Source organism: Grammomys surdaster, unplaced genomic scaffold, assembly GCF_004785775.1.
Source record: "Grammomys surdaster isolate TR1022 unplaced genomic scaffold, NIH_TR_1.0 258, whole genome shotgun sequence".
NCBI classification, from domain to species: Eukaryota; Metazoa; Chordata; class Mammalia; order Rodentia; family Muridae; genus Grammomys; species Grammomys surdaster.
Window position 1 is genome coordinate 2,584,095 of NW_021604699.1, and position 26,550 is coordinate 2,610,644.

The following is a 26,550-nucleotide window of genomic DNA, read 5'->3' on the forward strand; positions in this document are numbered from 1 at the left end:
TGCTGCTGCTGCTGCTGCTGCTGCTGCTGCTGCTGCTGCTGCTGCTGGGTAATACCCTCAGCGTCCAGTACAGAAGACACATTCTTCTGTAGTGATCTCTTTCTTTACCTAAGCCAAAACCTCCAAGGAGGCAGAGGCCCGGCTTCCTCAGTGTGGCTGTCATGTGACTGTTGTTCCACACTCAGCAAATGTCTGTTCACTTCACGTGGGGACCAGTAACCAACCAGAGGAACAATTCTACCCAAATCTAGCTTGAAAAATTAGTGAGTTTACTGAGGTGACTTACAGAAACATGGGCCAGGGCTGACGCTCCGGCTGTTGCATCCCCAAAGAGCTTACACTGACTCAGGTACTAGCTCATGAAAGTTACATCCCTAGCTCCCTTCCCAATTTGCAGGCAGCACCACCAGAAGGTATCCTCGCTCCAGCAATTGCGTATGACTTTGATGACCTTGGGAAAGAGCACTGTGAGTTTTGTAACTTTCATGAACTTTAGGGTCATTATAAGTTCAGTAAGTTTCCTAGTTTATGAACTTCCCTCTCCCTCCGAGCAGGAATGTTTCAATTCCTAAGAAACAGCTACACAACTGGGTCCATAGTGTCTATCATCTCCATTAGGGCTGCACTACTATTAATGAAGGAAGGAAGAAGACAATGAATGAAGGTTAGGTTAGGAAGCAAAACAGGTGATGAGCATGTCGGGGGCGGGGGGGTTCAAAAAGTAGATAAAGGGAAACAGAGTGAACCGACGATCCAAGGCCTATAGTCTGGACAGACAATGTGAGCTTGGTCTAGCCTGGGAAAGACCCTCAGAAAGCCCTTGTCACAAGTGTGATGTGTGACCATGTATGTTCTAGAACCACTGGTGTGTTCATCAAAGGTGTGACACTTTGAGAGTCAGGAGATGGCTTTGCATTAGCAAAAATATCTTGTTCAGGTTAAGTCTTCACTCCCAACTTGAAAGGGAGACATTATAATTAATCCTCCTGATCCAACCAAGAAGTAGATTGCTTTAAGAAAAGAAAATATAAGAGAAGTTATTACATATACCAGAGGAACAGTGCTATGAAAACCAACTCTCATGGAGGTTAAAGTTTTTCACACTATATTTATCAAACCAATGAAGGGTCTGCAGCCTTGTCTCCTCAACTCTTGTTTTCCAAGCTAAGCAGAGTAGCTGGACAGATGACGTGGCGGTTAAGGGCACTTGTTGCTCTCACAGAGGACTCAGATTTAAGTTCTTAGCACCTACATGGGAGGCAGCTCACAACAATCTGTAACTCTACTTCCAGAGGATATGACACCCTCTTCTGATCTCTATAGACACTGCGGGCGCGCGCACACGCACACACACACACACAGTAGATAGACATACATACAAGCAAATATCCGTACACATAAAATAAAAATAAATACATAAATTCAAAATTTTGCCCTCCCAAGTCTGTAGTTACCAAAGGCCTTATATGCCTAAATTTTGCAAAGAAAATGTAAACAAGAACTACAATGATGGGGCTGGAAAGATGGCTCAGACGTTAAGAGCACTGACTGCTCTTCCAAAGGTCCTGAGTTCAATTCCCAGCAACGACATGGTGGTTCATAACCATCTGAAATGAGATCTGGTGCCCTCTTCTGCCCTGCAGGCAGCAGAATGCTGTATACATAAATAAATAAAATGTTAAAGGGGGGGCTGGAAATATGGCTCAGGGGTTAAGAATACTGACAGCTCTTCCAGAGGTCTTGAGTTTAACTCCCAGCAACCACATGGTGGCTCACAACCATCTGTAATGGGATCTGATGCTCTCTTCTGGTGTGTCTGAAGACAGTCACAGTGCATTCATATACATAAAATAAATTAATAAATATTTTTTAAAATAACTACAATGAAAAGCCATGTAAATGTGAAAATATAAAATAATTCCATGCACATATAATATTTACCTTATGTATCATGAGTATATTTATCATTTAATAGTATAATTAATGGCAATAGTATAATTCATACTAAATAAAACTATAAACCCAATAAATTATGTTTCATTATAACAGGCAACACCAAAGCACAGTGGTGGTTAAATACAAGAGAGCAGACGCATGCGATTGTCTAAGTGTCCCGGGAAAACATGAGTCCTCATTCAGCATGGCAACTGGCAGTTCTAGACCCCTGCTTCCATAAAGGGAAATAACTTCCAACAGTAAAGCTAGGATTTGAATCTCAAACTTCAACAAGATACTCATATGTTAAACAGGTTTTAAAAGATACCACAATCTAATGGGAATCTTTCCTCAGAAATGACAAATTACTCATGCTGGAAACAATACCCAAAACTGAGTCAAAATGCACTTGGCTGCTTGAAACCGGAACACACAAAGGAGAGCCTGAATGTGTTTGGCTGACGAAGAGGTAGACCAGGGTTCAGACAACTTTTCAAACTCCGAGAACTGAATGTAGGATCGAGCCATGCAAGTAAATATTTGTGAATATGGAGTTTAAAGGATGGAGAGTGGAAAGACATAAATGTTTGGGAAGGAAAAGACGTAAAAAGCAGAGTAACGAAAAGGATGTGGAAGCTGTCCATCCTCTCAAGACAGTTGCAAAGCTCAGATGAGACCCTGACATTGACAGAAGGATGAAAATAATAAAAATTCCACAACATCAAAGCACACCCCAGGTACAGCAGGAGGGGCTCCACTGAGCGGCCATCCCCTCCAAACCGAATGCTTCCTCCTGGAAGGAGGATGGGGGCTCATATGACTCGGAAAGCTAATGAGACGTCTGAGGTTCAGAAAACCCATGAATGCTATGGGATCTACAACATTCCATCCCAAGGCTACAAAAGCCATGGACCACTGCTGGAGAGAGGAGACTTTCTGTCGAAGCTGCCTGAGACGCAGGGATCTGGGAAGGGAGCTCCAGGGATGTGACTTTTGTTAGACATATGGTGAGCTTTTCAGTAATGCAGCTACCTTTGAGTCATCCAAGTTCCTGTAAGTAACTTTCCATTCATGCTCCCGTGAGTAACTGCTCACCTATGCTCCTGTGAGTAACTCGTGCTCCTGTAAGTAACTACCCACCCATGCTCCTGTAAGTAACTACCCACCCATGCTCCCGTGAGGACTTCCAACAAACCCACTGGTTCACCATGCTGTACACGAGTGCTTTGTTCTGCCACAGCTGCTCTATCTGAGGTGAACAGATGTTAGTCTGTGTCTTCTTGTAAAAGTCACACAACAGTCTCATTCACAGGAACCTAGCAGGTTGTTACTCTTTGGATCTACATGCTCTCACAAAGAAGAAAGCTAAAGAAAACCCAGGAGAAAAAAGTCAGAGTATTAAGATGATCTCAACAGGTATCAATGACTCCCATGACTAGTGACTCCAAGAACAAAACCCTCCTCCTTCTTGACTCGGCCTTCAAGTCATGTACTCAGCCAGACATTCTGCTTCCATGAATGAGACTACTATGTGGCTTTTATTTTCTTTAGAAATGAAAAGCAAGGGAAACCGAGCTCAGTGCTCACCACCTCATTCCCCTCTTCACAACGCCCAAATGTTCAGTCATGGCACAGGGAAGCACACAGACCAGTGCAGACCAGAGACTGAGCGCAGCTCCCCACACAATTCCAAAAGCCAAGTTTACACACTACATGACAGAAGCCAATAACACAAGCCAGGCACTGTTTTACAGCCTGTAGCTTCAAATGAAAAATGAGGCTAATAACTGTTGAGTCTTCTGAAGAATTTATGTGCTTTAAATAAAAGGACTTGAAGAAACTTAAATATGGCAGTAACCTAAACCAATCTAGAGCTAACCACAATTCCAGTGGTACGTTGCAGATTCATTAGGGTCTGAAGAGAATGTCTGTGAATATATATAAAACTTAAATGGATGCCAGAGACACCCCATGCCCACCTTCTAGGTAGTAGTGATGCATGGTTTATTCTGAGAGTGAAAAGCTGAGGTTTATAATACATTTGTTATCATGGCTTGAATACAACGCTTCCAAAGGTTCATTTACTGGAGACATGGATCCCAGTGGATCCACATCAGGAAGATTTGGACCTTTGAGAAGTGGGACCCGGCAGAAGATGGTTAGATCACTGGGGGGCGCATCTTCAGAAAGGGTTAATATAGTTCTCATGAGACTCAAGATAGTTCTTACAAAGTAGGTTATCAAGAGAGGCCGCCCAAGCACTCTCCACCTTCTCCAAAGAGCTGCTTCTTTTTTCCTTCTTCCTGCAATGTTGTGACACAAAGGGACCTTCCTCACCGGAGGCCAATCGACATGGCTACCTGGTTACCCTCCAAAACTGTGAGCCAAATAAATGGAGGCACTTGAGTAGGTAAGGGAGCCTGCTACCAAACATGGCGTCCTGAGTTCAATCCCCAGAGCTCATAATAGTTATCTGCCTTGTGCGCACACACACACACACACACACACACACACACACAAATAAACAAAAATGAAGAAAAATATTGTGAAAACATTCAAGAAATCAAATCACCTTTAGCACAGACATTGCTTTCTAAGTACAGTACAGGAACTTAGGTTCTCAAACAAATCCTTTTTTTTTTTTTTCTTGAAGAGAAACTGAAGGCACAATACTGTCCGTTGAAAGCAGTAATTGCAGTGTGTCATGTAGCCCTAGGGCATTTTCATGGTTGTCTGCAAAGAGCTTGCTACTGAGAACCTGGCCACAAAGGCTCACATTTGTTTTTGTCTGTTTTAAAATAAACGAAATACTGTGGCTATGAGCCCAAAATCTGGAGCATACCTGACCCTCATCTGGTACTCACCCACTATTTATTGCCTTCATCTATAAAATGGACACATACTCTACCACATTCAGAGGCTTTAGCACATTAAGATACATAAAATCATAATACTCATATCAGTGACCTCAAGGATTCTCTGTTAATTGAAGACGTCGATATTTTATTTCAAAACTAGCTAACCAGTTTAAGCTGAGGCCTTTTTTTTCTTTTATTACATTTTTAATTGTGTGTGTGTGTGTGTGTGTGTGTGTGTGTGTGTGTGTGTGTGTGTGTAAGTCAGAAGATAACAGAGAGAGTCAGTTCTTTTTCCACCATGTGAGTACTGGGGATCAAAGTCAGCCTGTCAAGTTTGGTGGCAAGCACCTTAACCTGCTATGCCATCTCACCAGCCCTTCTACCTATTCCTTTCAACAGGTCCATTATATGATTCCAGGCAGAAGATAACCAAAGTACTCATTTCTTTTTAATTCCATTTCAAAGACTATAGAGAGGTGTAGGCTCATAAGTGCAGTTATAATTGTGAGCAGAACATAACCCCTTACAAGGTACTTCACACAGAGAAGAATGCCCATGTTCCTTAACAGTATAACTCGCCCATCAAGAATGACTAGCTAGTCTCATAGCTCAGGACACAGTAACAAGGACCTTGCTGGGGAGGAGGTTCAGCAGTGAAAACCGGGCTGATGCTAGTCTTTTTCTGCCAACAATCTGGTCTTTGATCTTCAGGAAGTTTCATCTGTTCCTGTTTCTTAAGCAGCAAACAAATGGCCTCTGATCTACCTGGAGCTTCTGTGATAACAAATATGACTATTTTTAAAACCCACCAAGAAGTGCAGCTACGCACCCCGAGTGCAGCGGGTATCCTGATACCTCCTAGACTCTGGCAGGTTTGTTAAGAGGCATTTCCTAAGAGGAAATGTCCAGCTTTGTCTGAATTTTTTTTCTTCTTTTCTCCTTTCCGTTACTGTCCCCAAATCTCAAGCTGTAGCTCCACCCCCAAGAGCTTCACCTCCCTCCTCCCTTTACCTCTAGGACAGTTCCACTAAGTCCTGGTGGCAGAATTGAGCATCACTTGAGAGACTCACGTCCTTTGGCTGTCTAAAAGGTTCTTGAACTAAACTAACACAAAGGCTACTCTCACCAAGTGTAATGGCACACACCTATAATCCTGCACTCAGAGTCTGAGACAGGAGGAGAGTGTGTATAAGGCCAACCCTCTACATGTTGAGCTCAGGGCCTACAATGGCAAGATGCTATCTCACACCCACAGAACTCTTCTAAGCCCACATGAAACTTCCTGTCTCCTCTGGGAGTTCTTCTCTTTCTGTTTCACATTTGAACTGGATCATTCCACACAATAAACAGAAGCTGTTACCTGCTGCTACTAGCTAGCTTCCAGGAATGAAAGTTCTAGGGGCAGGAGGGTGGTGTTGTGCAGAGTGACTCCTACATACAAGGAAACGGGACATGAAAGTCCCTGTAATTTTGTTTGGGACATGCCCTGCCCCTTCCCCAAAAACACCACTTCCTTCTGAGCATAAGCTAGACTTGTTAGAGCTGCTAAGTAAGATAAAGATTAGTCAGCACAATCCCTATAAAATAGCTAACGACCTGGAAATGCACCCATGTGGAGAATCGTGGGAAGTAAATATGTTAAAATTAAGAGTTGCTACTGGGGTCTGGCTTAGCAGTTAAGGACACTTGCTGCTTTAGGAAGGAACCCAGTTCTGTTCCCAACTCTAATACTAGGCAGTTCTCAATTGTCTCTTACTCCAGCCTGGCGCCATCTTCTGGTCTCCACAGGCAACTGCACACACATAGTATACGTATACTCATTCACATACACATAAAATAAATAATTTTTTTAAAAAGTTACTACTATCTTAAACATGATGGTCCTTCCAAGCACACCTGGTGCTACAGTGGAGACATTGGTTCCCTCGTCCTGTGACAGCCACTAACTAGCTCTGTGACAGGAGCATGAAGGATTGCTGTCAACCTCTGGGATAAATTTCATTAGAGAACCTTTAGGGAGATGCTAAGGACACAGGTGTAATAATGCTGCCTTAAGTAAGCTGTACTGGTCATCCAAAGGAGGTCAAGACAGAGTGCTTACCTCTCCGTATCTTACCCTGCAGTGTTAAAATGCTCTGAATAGGAAAATTGGAATCTCAGATGAATGATCTATAGGGTTCCTATTGGCCTAAAATCTTCCCATAAAAGTGTTTAGTAATTTTGCTATGATAACATGACTTATCCTAGGAGAGTGGGTTCCTGCCACTCTCTGACAACAAATGATGAGCTGCTTCCCTGCACACAGAGTTGCCAATGGTGAGACAATCAGTAAACTATCAGGTATGCTGTATGCACACTCCATCGGGGAAGAACAATGTCAACTCATCAAACATCTTTTTCTAGCCAGCCATGATCATGTCAGCAGTATCTAGCATGTGGGAATTCCCAGCAGAAAGATAAATGAAATAGAAATTTCCATACCAGCTTTGGGAGATAGGAAAGTACCCACCCTTTGCCTGCTTTTGATGATTGTTATCATTTACATATGTCAATTTTATTGTGCCTGTGACATCCAGTCTGGGACATTAAGCATCTCCACTAACAGACTGTATGACGGTTAATGTTGATTGTCAGCCTGAATGGATTAATAGTCATGTAGAGCATTAATGAGGCACATTTTAGGGTGTGTCTGTGGGAGCTTTTCCTGAGAGTGCTGACTGAAGAGAGAAGATCCACTGTGAATGTGGATGGTACTCTTCCATGGGCCAGGGTCCCAGACTAAATAAAAAGGGGACATGGAAAAAGCTTGCTGAGTGCTGGTTTGCCCCTCTACTTCCTGACCCATCATGATGTGAGGGGTCTCAGTACTCAACTTCTGCCAACATGAACTCCACCATGAACATATGCACACACACAGACACACAGACACACACACATACATACACACAGACACAGCACAGACACACACACACACACAGAAAGAGAGAGACACACAGAGAGACAGAGAGAGAAGCAGAGACAGATAAGACACACACAGAAACAGAGAGAGAGAGAGAGGTGTGCAGAGGCAGAGACACACAGAAACAGACACACACAAACACATATACACACAGAGACAAAGACATACACACACACACACACACACACAAAGACACAGAGACACACAGAAACAGACACACACAGAAATACATACATATACACATAGAGAGATACAGAGACACACAGAGACACACAGACACACATACAAACACACACACTGACTATACCCTTTTTATATTGTAGCCAAAAGAAAAAATAAAATCCTCTTTCCTCCTTTCCTTAAGCTGCCTGTGTAAGGTACTTCTGTCATGGCATCAGAGAAGTTGCTAATACAGGCTGTATCTTCATGGACTAATACAGACTGTTACCTTCATGGGCTCTTTACAGGAACTGCAAGACACCTTTATCTTTTTCTTCTTTCCCTAGTGTCTCCTTTCTCCAACCACCCCCACTTACCCTGACCACACCACACCATACATTCTCCAATGCCACTTCCCTTGTTTTCCAGCCCACAACTTGCCAAGTGTTCATTATCCCGCCCCCTCTTAAGAATATCCCCAGTGAGCTACCCTCTGGCAGCTGATGCCAGTGAGTCCCCCAGCTCAGGCTGCCTCAAATCCTACTTTCTGAGTCTCCCAGAAATGGCTGCTCCAATATTCTGCTAACTAAGCTCAAGACCCTTCAACACTTAGAAAGCTGCCAGTGAAAATCCACCTTGCCTGGCACTTGGCATCACTGGAACTGCTGTACTTTGAAATTGAATTCTGACCTCTAAATATGACTCCAACTCTTCCTTCTGCCAGTTAAATACCAATTGCTTGTGACTTTTTCCTGATTCAAACAGATAATTTATCCATGCGTAAATGAATTTGATTAAAATTTCCATTTAGTAACTGGTCTCTCTTAAGGAAACTTGCAAACTGCTTTAAACTGGAGGTATACAAATGCTTAATTAGAATTTGAAAATTGAGAACAAAAGAAAATGAGCTAACCAGAAAGAGGTCGGATGTAGCCCAAACTTACTTTAATGAGACATGTAATTAAAATAGATATGTCATCGACTGAAATGTTCTCACTGAACCTGGGGTTCGTTAATTCAGTTAGGCTGGGGGCCAGCAAACTCCAGGGATCAGCCTGTCTCTGCATTACCCAGTGCTGGGATTACAGACTTGTGCTACTGTACCAGTTTTATAGATGAATCTTGCGGATCTGTGATGTTTTGAATAGGTAGGACCCCCCCCATAGACTCAAGTGTTTGAATGTTTGGCCCATAGAGATTGCCATTATTAGGAGGTGTCCCTTTGTTGGGGTAATTGTGACCTTGTTTGAGGAAGTGTGTCACTATGGAGCATGCTTCGAGGCCTCATATGCTCAAGCTATAGCCAGTGTGGCACTCAGTCTCCTTCAGCTGCCTGCAGATCAAGATGAAGAAATCTCAGCTCCTTCTCCAGCACCATGACTACCTGCATACAGTGTTTCCCTCCATGATGAACTGGACTAAACCTCTAAAACTGTAAGCCAACCCAATTGAACCTTTTCCTTTAGAAGAGTTGCTATGGTCATAGTGTCTCTTCACAGCAATAGAAACCCTAACTAAGACAGGATCTGAGCTCAGGTCTTCAACTTGAACAGCTAGCACTTTACTGCCTGAGCCATCTCCACAACCTGTTTTCTTCTTTCTTAAACCCTAAAGTGAAAGAAGAGTAGACATGGGTCTAGTGAATTAATTCAGGATCCCACCTAACCCAGCTCTGGGTTCAGCATGTGCTGTACATGTTATAAATGGCAGGAGCTTGAGTACCGCCTTCTAGAAGAAGGGATTCCATACACACTATGAACCACTAATAAGATACATCCTCAGTGCCCATCACACAAGGTCCAACCCATGCGATGTCCAGAGCTCGTGTCTGCATGGAGATGCAATGATAAAAGAGGAATTGCTTAAAATGGAGACTCTGTGTAGCAGTTGGAATGAGAATGGCAAGCATACAATCATACTAGTTGGCAGAACTGGAACTGTTTGGTAAGGATTAGGAGGTGTGGCCTTGAAGAAGGTGTGTCTCTGGGGCCAGATTTTGAGATTTCAAAGGCCAACATGTCTCCTAATTCCCTCACCCACGTGTGTGTGTGTGTGTGTGTGTGTGTGTGTGTGTGTGTGTGTGTACTTGCAGAGTGGGATGTAGCTCTGCTACTGCTCTAGCGCCATGCCATGATGGTCATAGACTAACCCTCTGGAACTATAGGCTTCTTCTAATAAATTGCTTTGGTCATGGTGTCTTATTAAAGCAATGGAAAAGTAACTAAGACTCTGTGTTTCCAACAGCAAGCACTAAGGAAAGCTGTGTACAGTTGAGGTCTAATGCCTCAAATGACTGATGACTACCCCACATCTCCAGTGAATTTAAGGAGTACATACCAACACGCATCATTTTCACGGGGAGCATGCTATCACAAGACAACCTATGCTAGACAGAAGTACTTGGGTTAAGTCCTTGTTCACCTACATAGATAGCCAGTGACTCAAAACACATTGCTCAAATTCCTTAGCTATAAAAACAGAAGTATAAATCGTGTGTGGTGACACACACACACATATAACTCCAGCAGTGGCAGGTAAATCCCTGTTGAGGCTATCCTACAGCAAATTCCAGGACTGTCAAGAATACAGAAAGACAGGCTGAAGAGATGGCTCAGTGGTTAAGAGCACTGACTGCTTTTCCAGAGGTTCTAAGTTCAAATCCCAGCAACTACATGGTGGCTCACAGCCATCTGTAATGGAACCGAACGCCCTCTTTTGGTATGTCTGAAGATAGCTACAATGTACTCATATACATAAAATAAATAAATATATCTTTTAAAAAAAGAATACAGAGAGACTTTGTCCTAAAAAAAAATGAAGCTGATAATTGATGATGATGATGATTACACAGAAGTATAAATATCCCAGAGTTGTAGAAATAATTCTTTGGAAAGTGCCTGACAACTAACTATCTTGGTGTTTTTGTGCTAGGTAATTTGTAAACAACAAAAATAGTTGTAGAGGCTGGAAAGTCCCAGGTCAAGTTGCCAATAGACTTTGTGTCTTCTAGATGGTGCCTCCTATACTTGGCAGGAGTCCCTTCCACTTCTTTTTACAGGGACGTGAATTTCCTTCAAGAGAGCAGCCCTCTGTTAATACCACTGCATTGGTCATGTGGTTTCATTACAATTCCAGAGAAGACTCAAGCTTTCCACCAGCAAAACCAAGCAGGCTGTCTGTCATCTTTCCACCTGGGTCCAAACATTATCAGGGCTGTTCCGTTCCTAGAACACTGGAAAGTGACCTTCTACCACTCTCCCTGTCCTCAGTCACCCTGCCTGAGGGAGAGGAAAGACTGATACGAGAACACTCTTCCTTCCTCTGGAGAAACCAGTGTACCAAGGACTCATCCTTTGACCTTCTCTCCTGCTTCGAGCCCACAGGCTGCCGTCACCTTCCTATTGCACACAAGACATACAGACACACATATAGAGATACACACATAAACACTACACACACACACACACACACACACATCTCAGTGAATAAAGATGACTCTCTGCTAAGCCTTTAGGCTGACGCCAGCATGGGTGACAGCTTTTTAAAGCTCTCTGGTGCTCAGGGACCATCCTGCAGGCAGCTCCTGCTGGGGACTCTCCTCTTCTCCAACTGTTTACTACTTACATAATCTTGGGGAGGGGCCTGTGAATCCTGTAACTTTCTGAATTTCCTGAGCCTTGTAATGTGTCATTAGATTCCTGCTATGTGTGAGCCCCGCCTTCTCCCTCCAGCAAGGAGTGCTTCTTCGATTCAGAAAAAAAAAATGGCTTTAGAACACCTGGTACTAAAAGAAAAAGAGCCTACTAGGTGAAGGTGCCACAATGAGTGTGTGTGTGTGTGTACACATATTCAGAAGTTGAACAGAAGCCATAAAGAACTGAGCCAACTACATCTAAGACATTTAGACAAGATTAACATAAATGGATGGAATGAAACAGTGTGCATTATTGAAATTAGACTATTAAAAAAAATCTTTTTTCTTAATGGGGTGGGCCTCATCCAGCAAGTAGAAGAGAGGTTTCTACCAGCAAGAAGTCCTTGTTTGAACTTGAGCTGCAGCCTGCCAGGGTCTCCAGCCTGCCTGCCAGCCTGGCTGTAAATTTTTGGACTAACCAGACCTCCACATCCTATGACCCAGTCCTTTAAGATAAACCCAGATGGAGAGATGAGAAATGGGCAGACAATCAGCTATAGGAAGATTTATAAAATCTCATTGACTCACTCTAATACAAGTCACAGCATGCAAAGCAACACAAATTAATTTTACTTTCAGGATGGCTCAGTGATTAAGATTATTTGCTGTTGAGCCAGTAGTCACATGCCTTTAGTCACAGCACTCAGGAGGCGGAGACAGGTTATCTCTATTGAATTAGAGGCCAGCCCAGGCTACCAAGCAAGTTCTAGGCTAGCCAGGGCTACAAGAGACTATCTCAAAACAAAACAAATAAACAAAATATAACAAAACAAATAAACAAAACAAAACAAAAACATCAGCTCCCAGCACCACCCACATAGGTGGCAGGTGGCTCTTCTGACCTTCACAGGCACCTGTAGGGAGGCACATGGTACACATACATACATTCAGGCTAATACATAAACAATAAAAATAAGTAAATAAAAAATTTCTTAACACATTAATTTTATTCTGTGAGAGCCAATGACTTTCACCATTTTTTCATATCACCACCTTAGCCTACCTGTCATCTTCTTTCAAAAGATAAAGGCTAAAATTTAAGGACTGACTGAAAGCCTGCCTAAAGCCTCTCGGGTTCTGCTACATTTCCAGTTGCTTCTGACTCAAAGTCTCAGATCAATATGTGATTAGGGAGAAGGAAACAGACTCAAATTCACTGCTGGCACAAACCTGCTTGCATGTTCCATGCATGGATGGACAAGGAGGATACAGCTCCCTCTACTTTTTGCTCTCCATATTACCACAACTGATCCATCTGGCAAGCCCACTGCCTGGGTGCTCTGCCTCCACTCTCCAGGTCCCAGCTCTTGAAGACCCACACAACTCATCCTTCCTACAGCCAAAGATGAGGGTTTGAGAAACAGAGAGAAAAGCCAAGCATGGTCCTAAGTAGAACGGGAGGCTGGTGGCTTAAAGTGAATGACTTGGGGCTGTGACTGGCTGTGAAGCCCTGAATCAGGAGAGTCCACAGAACGCCAGCCTGAAATTCCAACACTTACTGGTAGAGGCCATGAGAAACCCTTCAAGACATGGCGCATGTTGGGGTCACTATGTAAAGGGGTGAAAACTGTGTCTTGCCGTGGGATTTAGGAGAGCTGCACAAGAAATATATACTTCAGAAATGAAATTAAACTGACTAGAAATTCAGAAGGAAATCCACACCGCAGAACCTGGGGTCAGTCACAACGACTGGATCTAGTTCACTCGACAGCTCCACTCTCTGCCTTCCAAAGAGCGAAGAAGCAGAAGGTGTTGGCATGGTGACCTGTTCAGCCTTGAGCCAAAGCTAAAGCTTGTAAACACAGTTATAAACTACTAACCAAGTTGGTCAGAAATGCTTAGGACAAATTTAAACATCTTTAGGATAAAAATAGCTTTGGATATTTATTCCTCTAAACCATCTTTGACTCCCACAACTCGTTCATTCAGATATTAACAAAGTCTTCCCAAGAACACCAGAGGGAATTCCTAAGCTGCTTGGAATGTTTAAACACCAATCAACAACTGCATTTGCAGGAACCTAATTTGGATATTTAGCCTTCTCTTCTATTTTCTTTTTTTTTAACTTATTATTTATTCATTTGTTCGTTCGTTCATTCATTCATTTGAGACAGTCTCACTGGCTGATCTGGAACTCCAGGTGTAGATCAGGCTAGCCTCAAACTGACATCAATACTCCTGCCTCTGGCACCGCAATGCTGAGTTTAATCGTGTGTACAGTTCCCTACCCTACCCCAGGCCTAGCCTTCTTAGTGTGGTTACATTTTACTGATTCTGAAGAGAAGGATAGAATAGAATGTATGCAGAATTGAAAGACTATGGCTTATGTCAAAAAAAAAAATCTCTGTGTCCTTGGGCAATGTATCAAATTATGATGTGCCTGGGCCTTATCAACAATAAAGTAAGGAAAGGAACAAGATTATAGGTGTGGTAGTTTTTAAACATCCTAATCAAAAACAAACAAAACATGTCATAGGCACCTAAACGGCCCATCCACCGCACACTAAATGAGGTGTGGTCACCAAGGCAAGCATGCTGGGGTCACAAAGCAGTCACATACTTCTTTCCATACCCCTTCTGAAGAGATTCAAATTCTAGTTCTATAAAGTGAAGACAATTTGCCAAGCTGGAGAGGTGACTTGGTGAATAAGACTGCTTGCTGCCCTTACAGAGGAACTGTAGTCACCTCCCAGTACCTAGATCAGGGAGGTCACAACCACCTGCAAGTCCAGTTCTGGAAAACTAAATCTCGTGACCTCCAAAGACAACCCACATGCACACACCCCAGCAGACACAGAACACATACATGTAATCTTAAACTTTTTAAAAATATTTTTTAAAGTTACAATAACAAATAATTCAGCGAGCTCTGCTTTCAACAGTGAAGGGGGGGTTCATAATATGGAGTACAAAGTAGCTGGACTCATTTATGAAAGAAGTATTAAAAGGATAATGCCCATGGGTTTTCTACCTACAGTGGAAACTGGAACTCTGAACCGCGTATGGTGGCATAAGTCTGTAATCCCAGCACTTGGGGCGTGAAGGCAGGAAGGACAGGAAATGAGACCCAGCCTCAGCTACATAGCAAGTTTGAATTCAGCCTGGGCTACATGAAACACTGTCAAAAAGAAAAGAAGAAGAGAAACAGAAGAAACTGAAAAGGAGTGGAGGAAGGAGCTGACATGTAGGTAGGCCAGGAAAGTATGTGAATGAACCCGCAGGATCTAGAGGAGGACACTCAAGAGTGTGTACAGACTAAATGGTAAGCTGAGAACCGTAAAGAAAACCAAACACAGACCTACGACTCAGAGACCACGTCAGCCTTGAAAATAGTAAGCTGCCTGATTACTGTGGCAGACAGGAAATTTCCAAGGGAGTAAAAATGTAGACCAAACCCCTACAGAGGTAAAAACTCAAATAACCCTTTGTACAAAGCTCAAACTTTGTGACCTGGAAAATCCTGCTTCCTTGAACTGCCCCTCAGAGCACCCCAGGCAGCTTCTGAGACTCTCAGAAAGATGAGAAGCCAACAGCAGTGTGAGAAGGCCAGGATGACCGTGGTGATGAAAAGCATCGATAACTGGACGTCACACCGTAAAAAAACGTTCAGACCCCGAGAGACCCACATCCCTTCTGGCTTTGGGCCCCGCCCAACATCTGGCTCTTCCCATCTATTTGGTTCTTTCTTAAAGAAACGTATAACATAGATGAAAACAAACAAACAAACAAAAAAAAACAAGCACATCAGTGCTCTTCCGGTGTGTACCCGGAAGTGACTCTAACTCAACACCAACCCTAGTCTCCTCCCATTGAGTTCAGTCCACCAAACTCCGAATCCACCCTTCTTCGCGTTAACTTCACTTTGTCTCTTACAGCTTCTCAGGTTTTGTAGTTTCTTCACATCTGTCTTCCAATACAGCCAATTTCTTTCTTTCTTTAAAAAAAACATTAAGCAAAGCTCTCTTGCCCTTTCTGCCCGCTTCACCTCGCTTCTTTGAAGCTATGAGACTTACCTGTGATCAGTCCACTATACATATCCTCTCCCCTCAGACCCTCCTGAACTTCGCAATTAGCTATCCTCACAAAACTCCCTTCTTCACTAACCCCAGCTTTCTTCTTAGCAAATTTTAACATTCCCCCTCCTCCTGTGGGCCTGCAACACTCATTTCCTTGCCAAATGGCCTCTGGGATGCTGTCTCTTTTGGGGATCCTCCATTGCTCTGGCAATGCCTGCTCAAAGATCGACCGCTTCAAGGTTGAATGCTTTCCTGTTCACTTTCCCTCAGACACAACTTAGTGTGCTAATGTCCTTCCAAAAACCCCATAACCACCTACAAAGGAACATGACTTGACTTGCACAGAGCAAAACATTGTGTGTGACCCACCTGCCCAGCTACTGTGTCACATGAAAGGGGCAATAGTGGAGAACAAGTCTCCCGGTCATTGCACAAGCCCGACCAGCCAGTTACCAAGCAGCCGAGGATCTGCTGTGTTTGCACGCTTACCCAAATATTCTCAAGTCATCCCTGCTTTGAAGCATAAACATCAATGAATAGATAAGAATGGAGGGTTGGAATTCAAATGGCCTGGGTCAAAATTCAGACTGCGCTGCTGGCCAGCCAGGGAATCAACACAAGTCACTTACCCGATGGGGCTTTTGTTGGGGAATGTAATTTCTTACCACATAAAGATGTTCTGAGGCTTAAAAGAGATGATATGGTAATAAAGGAAGTCGCCAATTTGAAAGTCTTACTCACAGCTCTGTTAGCAATATAACCAGAAGCTGGAAAGCAACATATTCCTGTGTAATGCAACAAATAAGGATAGCTCAGGCCAGACCTTTTCCGGAAGTAAACATTATTTCCAGACCTGGGCATAGTAGCCCATCCCTAAAATCCCAGAAACTGTCAGGCTGAGACTCCCCACCCACCCACCCCCGCCCCACCTCGCCAAAAAATAAAAATGCTTGGGGATTAAGGTCAACCCAAGCCACATAAGCATTGCAGGCTGGTAGAGGCTACAAAGTGAGACCCTAGCTAAAAAGACAAAAATCTGTCCTTTTTTTTTTTTTTCATTAGAAAAGACAGGGATTACATCTTTTTATGTATCCAGATGGCTAGAGAGAACATAAACCTGGCGGCGCCATGGCTCAGCATCTCTTTCAGAAGACAGAGGAAGAAATTTGCAGAAGCAGAGCCACTTGGGTGGTAAGAACCATGAACCCACCACACTCATGACCCCAGCATCTCAGAGATAAAAAAAGTCTTTATCTGACAAGAGCCATGCCTTTGAAAGGCTTTGGCCCTTCCTGGATACATCAAACTCCCTTGAATTCTGATCATAATTCTATTCTCCGATTTCACTACAATCAAACCTTCTTTCTTCCAATCTGTCATTCATATTCCTTTCTTTGTGCCTTCTCCTGCTTTCCCCACCACAGCCCCTTTTTTCCTGACTTAAAGGACTTTATGTCCCTTTATCCAGTCATTAACCCTAACTTGAGTTTCTAGAAACTACCCAAACACCTTTCACACTGCCTCCCTGTCCCTGCATCTCAGACACTCACTAATGAAGCTTCAAGAACCAGCTGAAATCTAAGATGGTAAGATAGAGTTGTCTATCTTAGACCACTGAGAAGTAAGCATCTAGTGTCATAGATGGTAAGCTCAATGGTAGAGCATTTACCCAGCATGCACAGAGCCCTGGGTTCAGACCCCTAAAAGCACCAAAATAACCCTAAGACAACTATTGAGAGATAACTCATTGCCTATGTGTTTTAACAAGGAAGACTTTTTCTCTGAGTTTCAAAACCATGGATCAGATAATATGTGCTAACCAAACATTTACTAAACTAAAGCTTTCCCAAGAGTTAGCCACACCATCTGAATTCACAACCCTTAACGTACTTATCATATGCTCATGTAACAGAGATAAGACCCCAAAAGCTTAACTGGCTTTTGCTAATAAATACTGGCTCTAAGTCTAGAAGGAACTCTCCATAAACCAATTCTTGTTATAACTGCCATCGCTAAGCAAGGTGAAGTCACAGACAGATCTCAACAGGAAACCCAAAAGTCTATCACCCAGCCTGGCTCTGAAGTTTTGTCTATTTTCATTCCTTCAGCTTGCCACTCCGAACCCCTTGCATTAGAAAAACAGGGTCCCCATGTACGACAACCTCTGGCAGAAGCCGAACATCTGGGAACTTGAGGGATGGCTCAGCAGTGAAGAGCATACTGCCCTTTAGAGAGGACCTGAGTTTGGTTACTGTGTGCTTTTCAGCATCTCATGGCTACCCATCACTCCAGCTCAAAAGGAATCTGATACCTCTGGTCTCCACAGGCACCTGCACTCACATGGGACTCACTGAAGGTCCTAGGAGACCAAAGAAAGCGGCGATCAAAAGCAGCACTCAAATCCAGGATTACACGAGTAGCATTTATTAATAAAGACTTACAGACAGGTGGATCCCTAAACCCCAGAGCAGGAGTTAGGGACTCAGATAAAAGTCTACCAAGAAGGGAGCTCAAGCCAATCAGAATGTTCTGACCTCTCAACCTCTCATACTGCTAGTCTCTCAAACATTAGCAACATGTCAGTGTCGGTCAAGAGACAGTCAGAGTGTCAATGGCTATTCTGAAACTCTTAGCTATCTTAGCAGCTTTATCCTACCAGGGTTGGAATACTTGCCAAAGTCACCTGACTGGCCTAATGGTGCTTAAGAGGGCTGTAATTATCTCAAGGCAGAAACCCACATTCCTTACAAGTAGATTACAGCATGGATCTCCTGTTGTTTGAACAACATGCACTTAAAAGGTCCAATAATGGGAAGACTGAATGGAGAGGGGATGGCAGCAACTTTCTACGATCATTACCGAGGTCAAAAACCTAAGGAGAGACTTGTGAGCTGTTCCAAATGCATGAAGGGCTGTGTGGGCAGGTCTCTGTGGTTGAGGGTTAGAGAAAGAGAAGTTAAGAATTGTTAATTCTGAAAGATTGCCCAATCAGGAGCCTGAAGGTTTAAGACGAACTAAAGTTCTTTCATCATCACAGAAATGACTTAAGATGTAGGCAAAGATTTTAATAAAGCCAACTGTAAGATGAAAGTAAAACTAAGCACAATTACATACTGATGCAATTGCAGATTAATGTTCCCATCTTTCAACTGGAAAATCCTGTGGAGGCTGGGGATCTAGCTCAGTTGAAGAGCACTGCCCAGTGTGTTCCCCAAGTTTCATCCCCAGCACAAGGAAAATTATGAAAGGGAGAAGGGGAAGAGAAGCAAAGGTGGATGGAAGAAGAAAGGAAATAAAGAAAACAGAGGGGGAGGGTGGGAAGAGGAGGGAGGGAAAGAAGAAAGGAAAGGAGAGGAGAAAGAAAAGGCCCACCAAAATACTTGTCCTAATTCCATTTCTTTCAATACAGTAGATATGAAGTTGATCAGTATAATAAAACTCAAAATCCTAGGTTACAGTTAAAAGGCATCAGCATGGGCTTTATACAAGAGTCTCAGAATAACAAGAATATACCCACATTCACCCTACCAATCTCTCCCACTAGTTTACTGTACTTACTATGGCCAAAGAATTGTTTTGACACATAGTTTCAACTAGATGAAAGTTAACAGGGATCCTTGGTCTAGATTTGACTCCTGCATTGGATCCAAATAGGACAGGCTGAAAACAGAGTCACCCTTGCAAGGTCTATACCACTGAGCTCCTCCATCTGAGTCCACATCAGTTTCAAGATGCACCATAATAAAATTTTCTCTACCATAATCCTTACACAGAGAGAGAGAAAGAGAGAGAGAGAGAGAGAGAGAGAGAGAGAGAGAGAGAGAGAGAGAAACCTGATGCTAATTAATTAGTTATTTCCTTAGTATTTTATCTTCTATGGTTTCCATCTTAAATGTGTTAAAGACCTAGTCCATAGCCTTTGGCTTTATGGGAAGATGGTTGAGTCTTAGGAGGTGGGGCCTAGTGGAGGGAAGTTAGATCATTGGAGGTATACCCTTGAAGCAGATATGGAGACCTAGCATCTTTCTGTCTCTCTGCTTCCTGCCCACCATGAGGCAGACACACTCCTCTGCCATATGCCCAGTGAGGTGAACTATTGTACCATACCCCCACAGCAATAAGATCAGGGAACTTGAATCCTCTGAAAGCAAGATATAACATAACAAACTTTCTGTTCTATAAGTTGAAAGTCTCAGATAGTTTGAAAAAGCAATGGTAAGCAGACGAACAGCCTCTCATGGGCCTTGTCTCACAGGAGAAGAGCTAAAGTGACCGTCCATGGTTCTGGTTTTGTTTCTGCATGGTTCAAGAGCTCTCCAAACAAATCAAGATCTTTTCCCCAGATCATAGGATTCATTATTCAGATTTATAGAATGAGACTCACTCTACAATTAAAAATAAAACCAAAAATAAGTAAATACTTAGGGAGGTAGAGGGAAGACTGGTAGATTATTAAATAACAAACATAAGAGATTATAGATAGATGATAGATGACAGAGAGGTAGATTTGTAGATAGTTGGTAGGCAGTAAGGTAGGTAGATGATAGGTAGGTAGATAGATGGTAGATGATGGAAAAGGAGAGAAAGAGAGAAAGAGGGAGGGATGGATGGAGGAAAGGAGGGAGGTAGAGAGACAGAGGGAGACAGGGAGAGAGTTTTAAGAAAACAAAATACCAAACAACGTTAAAAGAACAAAAAGGAGAGAAAACCAATTATTCTCCTTAAATTGTTATAACAGGAGCCTTTTGCATTAGTAACTAAGATTCACGCTTGATTCAGATTCCTGGTTTTCTCAACGTTTCTTTTCTGCTTCAGGATTACAGAATGCTAAATTATACTTACCTGTCATTTTAGCCTCTTTTGCTGAGACAGTACCTGAGTTTCCGTGATTTTGATGACTCTGACAGTTTTCTTCACCTGTGTGTTAGGTTTATTACCCACACACTACCCACCACCCTGTAGGTTGAGTTTAAAACACTACACACTGCCTGGTGTGTTATTCATGTATACCACACAGGGCCCTCGATGCTAAGTTTAGTACATGTACATGGCACACTGCCCCATGTGCTAAGGTTATTGCATGTACACGCCACACAACCCCATATGTTAAGTTTAGCACAAGCACACTACACACCACAGGCTCACTTTGCTCAGATCTTGAAAGTCCAGGGCTGGAGGTGCACACTGTAGGGTGCTGGAATATTCCATGGTCTCTGTCCCTTTCTTAAGGTAAAGCTTGCTTAACCATTTATTTGTTTGTTTGTTTGTTTGTTTGTTTGTTTTTGAGACAGGGTTACTCTGTATAGCCCGGGCTGTCCTGGAACTCACTCTGTAGACCAGGCTGGCCTTGAACTCAGAAATCCGCCTGCCTCTGCCTCCCAAGTGCTGGGATTAAAGGCGTGTGCCACAACTGCCCGGCTTGCTTAACCCTTTCATTCTGAAAGTTTTTTTTTGTTTGTTTGTTTTTGTTTTTGTTTTTTGTTTTTTGTTTTTACAGAGAATTGGCCAAACAGTCAATTCCCACCTGTGCTTTATCCACGTCCCCTAAAACTAACACCTGACCATTTTCAAAACCAAGGAATTGACTCTGGTTAAGCAGTGCTCTTAGGCTTTAGCCTGAACTTACAGACGATAACTATACATATCCATAGTACACAGCAGACATTCCATATAGGTACTCTATACATGACAAGTAAATCTGAGTAATTAGCATATCTGTCTCCTCACATTTAACATTCCACCACACTATGAATATCCAAACCCTCCCCCCACTTTGAAATATACAATATATTAATTGTTTGCCCCAGAAAGCTTTGGAAAATCTTTGTAGAAACTCTCAACTCCTCCGGGTGTGATTGTGCCCTTGTAATCCCAGCACGTAGCAGCTAGAGACAGGAAGATCTGTAGCTAACAGCCCCAGCTGCATAGGAGTCTGAGGTCAGCCACAGTGACATGAAGACTCTTTCTCAAAAAATAAAAGGACAGTAGAAACTCAAACTTAGCATCTGTCTGTTGCTTTGTTTATAATCTCACAGGCTTTCAGGGTTATGGGTTTCTGCAAGGAAGAAGGAAGGTCAGAGCAGTAAATGCCACTTGCACACTTTCAGGGTGACCTGCTGTGGGCACGGCCCCCTCTCCCAGTATGAGCACTTGCAGAGGTGACACCTACCTGGCGCCACTGTAAGATTATTTGTCCCAGCCTGTTCCCACACTATGCTATTCAGAGCGGTAATGGGGGAGAGTATAAATTAACTAGTATCCTATAGAAGGTTCTAGATGTTCTGTGTAAAACATATGGTACTCTATACCTCTACGTCTCTTCTGAGAGGACCTTACTCCTCAGCTTCCCTCTGCTTATTTTTCTAGGCAGCCTTTTATCTAGGCAGCCTCACTTCCTGGTGAGAACTTACAGAACGTTTACTTTACACCGTAAGTTATATGGCAGAATGAATATCATCTCTAAGTAGGATATGTTGTAATCTTCTTTAATATATCCTCCCCTTATTAGTTGCTCGTTTTGCTCCAGGATTCCTCATTTTCAACCAGTTCCTGAGACTATCTGACTTATGACTGTCATATACGAATTTCTTTTATTTATTTATTTATTTATTTATTTATTTGGTTTTGATTTTGAGTACTTTTTTTTGTCTTAATCCCACTGCCAGCTTTTATTTAAATTGCATTTTTATTACTTGGAATAGGGTATGGTCACATCAGTTATATTCAGATAACCTTATAAATGAAAAAAATCAGAGAATTAACAATGGAAATATTTCACTGATCCTCACCTAATTTCAGGCTGACAAAACTTCCTTATAGCAGTAATTATCCTTCATAAATTATCTTTATATCTAAACAAACAGAAAAGGGGACGTTTATTAGATACTATGTGCTTTCAATAACTCATCACTGGGAACACTTCATAATCAAGAGTAAGTTAACAGGCTAGCATTTTAAAATGTAGACTTTAATAAGTTTACAGGTAAGCTTGTGGGGAAGCTGACCAAGATACATAACGCAGGAGATACAAGTGACCACCTGGAGTTTCTATACTTCATTCTGCTTACAGAATATTTATTAAGGTTGTTTAATATATGACTTTTCATTTGACATTGTGGAAGTCCTTTATTGTAAAGCTAATCCTTCTGTCTGGTGACAAGCAGCAGCCACGACAATCACTCTGGACCCCCACACTGGATAAATTCCATTTCCTCTTGAGACATCAGTTTCCTTCTGTATTTCTGAGGTAATGATTTTATTATTTCTGCAGTGTCTGGTGGCCTCTGATGCATCAGTAAATCTGGGGACATACTTCCTTTAGAATGCTGTGAAACTACAGAAGAGTGGGAGGGTAGCGCAGCAGATCCCAGAGCTTCTGAGGCACTGAGTTTAGGTCTGTCTCTTCTGTTAGGGAACTTTATTAATGGAGCATGTGGCTTCACTACGTGCACGACCCTGGTGGCGGAAGCCATCTTGCTGCCCATCGTGACCCCCGAGCAGGGGCTGATTTTGAGTACTTCTATACTATCTAGAACTACAAAAAAAAAATGACAGAAAAGAAAAAAATCCAGGTTCATATTATAGATTTCACAGTTGAGCCCTACAAGTATTTCTCTAAGGACTCCAGTTCCTTGTGATGAAGAAGGGCATTAGAAAGATGATCTAAGCTTCGGAATACTCACTGCTGATGGAGTTTTAGTCTTATAGACCGCTCAGCTGTCCAACTAAAGAACTATAAGTGTGTGTGCTAACCTTTGAATCTTCAAATATCTATATTTTTCTTTGTAACTTTCTGTATTTATATTAAGCTAAGCATGGGTGTATAGTGACAGATTGGTCATTTCCATGTACACCTGATCTAGTGAAAAAGAGAATTCTTAGGGCCAGTGAGATGGCTCAGAGGGTAAAGACACTTGCCACCAGGCCCAATGACCTGATTTCGATCTCTAGGACCCACACAGTGGAAGAAGAGAACCAGCTCTCACATGCTGCACATGCAAGCCTTGGTTCTAGGCTGAGACAACAACGCAGACTCCCCTGAGAATGACAGTTTGGGTCACATGTAGGAAACACTGCTTAAATGAGCCAGTTCTAAGAAATTCCCTGAGTATCTGGCAAGACTAAAGCCAAATTAAGTCAAAAGGTTTGCCCTGTAAGCCCCAGTCTCAAAACATTCCCATGGAAGAACTCAAGCAGAGCATAATGACCCACCACAAAATCACCAAAGACCATGGGTGTGAGGCACCAGTCACAGAGAATCACATACAGCAGAAGTCTATGCAGAGGCAGTGCCCAGAGCAGGCAGTTATGTCGGCATGAAGAACAGGGTTGCCTGGGCTAGCAGGAGAGGACAGGAAGAGGCAGGATGAGGAACCTGCTAATGAGACAGGGCTTCTGTTCAGAAGGAATGGACTGTTTATTAGTTGCTCACTTTGCTCCAGGATTCCTCATTTTCAACCAGCTCCTGAGACTGTTTGTCTTATGACTGTCGTGTATGAATTTTATTTATTAGATTGCAATAATCGTTGGGCAACCTTATAAATACATTAAAAATACATGAAATAGGAGAATCATGAGGTATGAAATACTAACACAGAAAGGATAATAGAGAAAATTAATAAAAATCAAAAACTCTGATGTTATTTAATAGTTACATCATAATGTTGGTGGTTTTAGTTTTTATAAATACAGCAATGATGATAGAATTTCCTCAGGAGATGTAGAGAGCGCCTTAGAAGTTAGGGGAACAAAGAAGCTGCCTCCATGTTCAAGGTCCTCTTCAGGAAATGACTCTCACTGATACTCCACCTGCCCCACTAATGATAGCCCATCCTACCCCACTGATACCACATTGATACCACACCCTACCTCATTGATACCACACCCTACCCCACTGATACCACACCCTTTTACACTGATGGTAGCCCACCCTACCCAGCTGCCTAAGCGGCATGCTGAGGTCTTCCTGAGCCTGACCTTCTTGAGGTCTTCCTGATCATACAGCTTTGCACCCTACTTAGTTAACCCATCTTACTTCGGTCGCTCCCTTCAGTCTTTGGCCAGCCTGGTTTTCTTAGAGCCATCTCCCTTGCTTTTTTCTAACACCTCCCACTCTTCTAGAAACTACCATATGGAACCAAACCTAGACACACAATACTCTAAAGGTGTTTGAAGGTCGCCATGTACGCAGAATGTGGTTTTACAGCTCTGATAAACCATGAGTAGTTTATTTCTAAATTGTTTTATCACCCACTGCTTCCCTTCGAATTTTCTCTACAATTTCAACAAGCTAAGGCACACAATCATAATTCATTATTCACTACCATGAGTCAGGGCCCCACCTTGATGAAATGACCATTTTTAATTTACAACCCCACTATCCTATAAACTACGACAACAAAAGCCAACAGTCAAACAGAGCCATCTCTTAAGACACTCTGAGTGCTTAAGTGGAAAGATGACAAATATAGCAAACTAAGTTTTGTAAAGTAGAAAATTAACTATAAAACTCAGACTATGGACGAGGGGCATAGCTTGCTGGGTTGGCAGAGTGCTTGCCTACCACACACAAGGCTCTGATTTGGAGCCCCAGAATCACATAAAGCAAGTTTGGTGTGGCATGCTGTAATCTCAGAACTGGAGAGGTGGAGACAGGAAGATCAGAAGTTCAAGGCTATCTTCCTCACACATATGGAGTCTGAGACCAGCTTAGGATACATGAGGCTCTGTCCAAAAAGTAGACTGTGGAAAATGTTTACAAAGCTGAAAGGAAGAGCAAGTAAGGCTGGCTTCTACGACCTTTGTAAAGTTTACCCATGACCCACACAATTAAAATAAAATAAGAAAAAGATTTAATTTTGCTTTCCCTACACAATCAACTCACATGCGTTTGCTTCCTTCTGGTTAAATAACCTATCGGTAAACTGACAGTTACCACTGAGAGACAAGCCCAGGGTTCCTTTCAAATGGAGAGGGAGGCTAAAAATCTCACCCTCGATACACAAAAGTGAACAGCTGTTCTCTTTGCATGAACTCTTCCCAGAGAGGAATGCAAGTTCCCAAGACTTCTGCCTTTACTCCAGCAAGGAGAAGATTCTGGAATCACAAAGGGTCAATCCATTCTGGCCAACACACACCAAAATGAACCCCCTTCATTTGGAAAAATAATAAAACTGTCAAATATACTGCTACAACCTTTAAGCCAAGACCACTGACAAGTAGAAACAAGAATGAAGGTTCTTAGTTTGTGGTCCTGACTCTAAAAGGTCCTCCTTTATAACCTAAAGCCTTGATACCAACAAAGGCACTGGAATCACACAGTTAAGAGGGTCCGAGAGAGCCTAGTTTCTACAGCTTCTCATCTCTGGGCTAAAATCAAGTGTAGCATGTGTTCTTATCAGTTTAATATCTGGTGTGTCCTTTATCTGACAACAATACATTCAATGGATTTTTTTTTTGAAACAGAAAGATTCTTCTCTATCTACTCCATGCATCCACTATAGTGCCTCCGAGAATGACGAACATCATCAAATAATAATTGTAAAGAGTATCATTTCCAGTGGATGATCAAGAATTCCAAGCAAGTACCGTGGTCAGTAGGCTAGTAGAGAGGTTTTCAGTCCGACACACAGGAGTGCTTGAATCCTTGTCCTAAATCATATATCACACTGTTCTCATCTGTCTGAGGGGACAGTGAAAACAGTCGCTCCTCTCATAGCTCTGGCGTGAAGGGGCGATCAGGGACTCTCCATATTCCTGGGTCAGGTGATCAGAGACCCTGCCCTGTCCTCTTACCCCTCAAACAAGAGCAGCTTGGTATGTACAAAAGAACACAGCTGTCGGAAGACTAGAAATGAGACAGAAAGAGCAGAAAGGAGGTCAGGTATCTTCAAAGCTCCATGTGCTGATATGAATCAGTTTCTTAGAAAT

At 42.7% G+C, this 26,550-nt stretch overlaps 1 protein-coding gene and 2 pseudogenes across 1 annotated transcript in view; 1 reads left to right on the forward strand and 2 right to left on the reverse strand.

Annotated features, from left to right (window-relative positions):
* Mboat1 (membrane bound O-acyltransferase domain containing 1) overlaps nucleotides 1-26,550 on the reverse strand; it is a 103,266-nt gene that overhangs the window by 64,527 nt on the left and 12,189 nt on the right. The window lies entirely within an intron of this gene.
* On the reverse strand, nucleotides 22,666-23,118 carry LOC114627778 (annotated as a pseudogene).
* On the forward strand, nucleotides 25,971-26,143 carry LOC114627807 (annotated as a pseudogene).